Raw genomic sequence first — 4,902 nt, forward strand, 5'->3', positions numbered from 1 at the left:
TCAGTACTGCGTCACCATTACGAGAAAAAGGTCACAAGTGAGCTAGAATGTTGGTCAAAGAAGTGAGACACGTTCAAAATTCTGAGTTATTGCTGTTAGTTTTAATAGGAGGACAGGGCCTATCAACTTTTTAAAAAGAATTTTATGGGTCTTTGCATCTGTGGTATGTCACTATGAATATTCAGTAGCTAGAGGCCAGAATATGGGGTTGGATCCTTACTAAAGCTACTGGCTACTGGGAGCTGGCATGAAAGTACTACAAACCAAACTCAGAACCTCTGCAAGAGCAAGTGCTTTTCACCCGTCGAGCCCAGTTGTCTTTAGTTTTTGAAATCCAGGAATGGACATTTTAAAAGTTTTGACTAGAAAGCAAGCCATCTGATTTGTCCATTTTGCTAACAAAAGAAACTGGGTTAGCACAGTAAGGATTATCTCATCTTCATAACTGATGCAGGCCAGTTCAGCATGCAAAAGTCATACTTGGTGTTTCATTTCCTCGTAAGTGCTCTCATATATTTTTGTTTCAGAGTTCAAGACCACCAGGAAAAGACCCCACCAGACAGAACTTCAAGTTAAAAGTAAAAAAATTAATATTGATGGGGATGTTGTGACAACTGGGAACTGTTCTGACAACAAACAATAGAACTGCTGCAAACGGGGAAGATGCTGGAGTTTTTAAAGGCACAAACCACAACTGTCTAAATTACTGAGGATTTTTCTGCTATGTGAGGCATCATATTTTTTGTTTTGTTTTTCTGAACAAACAGCAGTTAAGTGGGATTACAGAAGCAGAATGAGTGTCAGGCTGATATTTTAGGATAACAATTACACAATAAGAGGAAGGGGCGGACAATTCTGAGAGATTAGCCACGTGGTTCTGATATGAGTCTCCTCTTTAGGTTACTGTCAAGACTCAACTGCTGGTGGGGCTGACCTTAGGGTTGCGGTCTAGGCATCCTGAGGTTAACAGTCCTCAGATTAAGAATAAATTTCTGCTGAGTCCCAGAGAGTTCCTTTTTACACAATAACTTAGTTTGAAACTCAATTTGAAACAGAGCTAGTTTTTAGCCATTGCATTTTTTAACATTATGGTAAGTGTATTCCTACATAATTTTACTATTCATTTGGTTTGTAACAATTCTTGAGATAAAGTAAAAAATCTTAGGGAAGAGGGGTTTTTATCTCCTCTGCAAATTCATGGATTTCTGTTAGGGACCACTGGAGTCAGAAGAACAGTTGGGTACAATCTTCAAATTATAAGGCAAAACAAATCCCATTTTAAAGTTCTGCCCTCAAATTATTTTTATATAAGAATGAAATTTTTATTCGAACTGTGTTTTCAGAGCTGGCTCCTCCTTTCTCCACCTGCTGAGAGCTGCTTTATAAATGGTCGCCGTCATGCTCAGCTCCGAGATGGAATGTATTGAAATGCAGTAAAAATCTGCTGAAGGTGAAATGGAGGAGTTTGGATGAATGTTATTAGCAGAGATTTCAATACTACCTAGTGCTGAGTGTGAAAAAGAGCATCAGGAGATGTAATGCTGGAGTCAAGTCCTGTGCTGAAGGAGATGCAAAGATGAAAAGCCTGATACTGAATGGAATAATGAGCATGGTCAGACCGAGCTAATCCTGCAACCTATGGTAGGAAATCCCTCTGGCCTGAACAACAGCAGAAAGTTTATACAATGTAATTCAAGTATTTGGCCAGGTTCCAGACCCAGCAGGAGGCAGAATTTGGTAACTGCTTTATCAAGAAAAACACAGTGTAAAGGGATTGTGGAATCTTCCTCTGCAGTTAAAGAAAGCTGCTGAGGCCAGGCATGTGACACGGGAGTCCCTGAATGGAGGCCAAGAATGGCCATTGCACAAAGCTGTGACAGTGAAGCCTGGACTGCATTGGATACTACAAGATATTAGAGACGCCAGAGCCATGGGCTCCCTACTAAGGAGAGCTGCAGACAGGGCATTGAACCAGCCCAAGAGGGAGAACTGCATTATAGTCAGCAGTGTTGGAAGAAGTGAGAGATAGAAAGAGCCATCCAATAAGCTCTTTGATGCCATTAGGCATAGGGATACAGAATTTGGAGTTTGCCCTGCTAAGTTTCTCTCTTGCTTTGGTCCAGCATTTTCTCTCTGTGCCCCCTTTCCTCACTTCTGGAATGGTAATGTATATTACTGTGCCATTTAAATACACTAATTGAATCGAAATAGAAGAAAACTGTGTCTTGTTTGTAAACTCTACATCTGGAAGGTTTGGAAGGAAAGGATGGGAAATATACATTTCAGATAAAATCACCACTCTAATGTTTTTGTAATATTGATATCAGGGGTAATATTATGCAGTGGGAATAATTTAGTAAATCATTACTTGATAATAAACTTCTCTTGGAAGTTATACTAATTTTTTTATCATGCTGACAGTGGAAAATACATCTTTATCTATTAAAAACATAGGAATATTTCAGAGATAGAAATAGGCACATCTGTGATCAATGATGATGAATGAATTTTAAAATATCTGTCTTATAAAAAAGATATACCCCATTATATGTTTCTATGCTAAAAACACAATGAGACACAATTTACATGTTAATAGCCAAACCGTAACACCTAACCCTTTGTCACTGGTTTTTTTCTGTCTCAGTGTTTCCTTCCTTGTATCCACTGTCTCTGCTTTACTTTGTCTCTCCCTCCGAATCTGTCTGTCTAACCCATTCTGTCCTTAGCAACTATTTGTTGTACAAGCAAGTGTTCTAGTCAAATGCCTGTTCTTTTGTAAGTCATATAATGGCTTATAAGGCTGCAGTTTTATGCCTTTGGTTTAAATCACTGGAGAACAAGAATGGCCCCTTCTTGATTGCAGCTTTTAATACCCTGGGGAGTTTCTAGATCGGTCCAGTACATAGCAGGCGTTGCATTCTCCTAGTCCAGAAAGAGTAGGGCATGAGAAACAGTTTCCACGAGAGCCACATGGCTGCAGAATGGAGGAAGGTATCGGCGATCTTCAGACAGAAGGAAAGTTGTAATTCTCTCTCTGTGGATGTGTGTCTTTTTAAAATGTGCTTTAAAAGATCCTGACATCCAATTTCAGATACAAGCAAGATCACTTTGCATACATGAATGCCGCTGAACAAACCACAGGATATAAACTTTAATCAAATACGGCCTCTGCCTGCCACAGTGCATCTTGTTAGACATTCAAGAAAGAAAGGAAAGAGGGGAAAGTGAAGGAGTAAGAATGGGGGAGAGGAGAAAGGTGTAGACAGATGAAGGAAGAGTATTCTTATCAAGGAGATCACAGAAATAATAGCCAAAGCAGGAACACAGACCTTCATGACGTTTGTGTTCTGGTGAAGGTGTAGTAGAGAGCAGCGGGCTGAGACCAGAACATCTTTTTCTCATCTTGATTGTTTAATGCATCCTGGTGTGTTGTTTCAACAGCTCTCAAGGTTACCAAATCAGTGGCTTCTCTCCAGCCTCCTATAACCTAATGAACTTCACCTTTTCTTTTTCTCTTTCTTTTTTATTTCTTTTTGAACAGATATAATTTATTTTCTGATTTCTATTTCAGTGCTGGGCTTTGGACATTCTGGGCAAGTACTTCCTGCTGAATGGCATCCCCAGCTCTATTTTCCAAATTTTAAAAATTAAGGTTAAAAAATAAGGTTGCATTATGAGATTTCCTATATGTCTATCATACACCTTGTTCATTTTTAACCTTCATTATCTTCTCTTGTTTATCCTTCCTCTTGCACACACAAAAGGCCAATAACAGGGTCCGATCTCCTAAGTCAGGACTACATCCCTGCTGCTCCACGATTGAAGCAAGAGGATCATATGTTCAAGCCCTGCCTCGGCAGCTCAGTGAGACCCTTGCTAACGACACAGTGTGCAAAATGGGCTGGGGGTGTAGCACTTTCCTAACACTACCCTAATATGGGTGTCCTGAGAGAAAAAAAAGAAAAAATAGAGACAGCAAAACACCTTCCTTCAGAAACACTGATGCTGTTTCAGTGACTATTGCTTAATCAGTAGAGAAAAGCTCTGCAATTTTTAGCTTGCATTTTTTTAATCAGAGTAAGACTGTGTGTGTATATGCTTGTGGTGTATGGGTGTAAGGACTGTGGTATATATATATATCTGAGTATATGGTGTATGTGAGATGTGTGTATATGAGTGTGTGGTATGTATATGTGAGTGTTTGTGTATGTATGAATGTATGAGTGTATGAGTATAATATGTGTGTAAAAGTGTTATGTGTGTATGAATGTGTGTGGTATGTATGTGTATGAGTATGTGTGTAAGAGTGTTGTGTGTGTATGAATGTGTGTGGTGTGTATGAGTGTGTAGTATATATGAATATGTGATGTGTGTATATGAGAGTATGGTATGTGATATGTGTATGGTATGTGCGTGTGTGATGTGTGGTACATGTGTGTGGTGTATATGTATGGTGTGTATGTGTGTGTGGTAGGGTATGTGTGTGTGATGTACATGTGTGTTGTGTGTATATGCGGAGTGGTATGTATATATGAGTGTGTGGCATATATGTGATATGTGTGATTTATCCTTGTATGTGGTATATTTGTGTGTGTGTGTGCGTGTGCACGCATGTGTACTCTTGTCCAAATGGCTAACCTTGTCATATTGAAAGCAAACTCCATAAGGAGTTTCTTTTATGCCCATCATCCTTTTGAAGTAATTAGTATTAAACTACAGAGTGGTTATTCAGAAACTGGCAGGCAGGAGAAAAAGCCTTTGGCTACATTTGTCACTCAATAAACATAGGTGAATTTCCACACAAGACCTAAGAAAGCTTTAATTGGGGTGGGGAGGTTCTACAACACATAAACAAAGCCAAAACCAATTTCTTAGTTGTGTCTCTCATGCAGGCTGTGGTAC

Source organism: Chionomys nivalis, chromosome 13 (genome assembly GCF_950005125.1).
Source record: "Chionomys nivalis chromosome 13, mChiNiv1.1, whole genome shotgun sequence".
Taxonomy (NCBI): Eukaryota; Metazoa; Chordata; class Mammalia; order Rodentia; family Cricetidae; genus Chionomys; species Chionomys nivalis.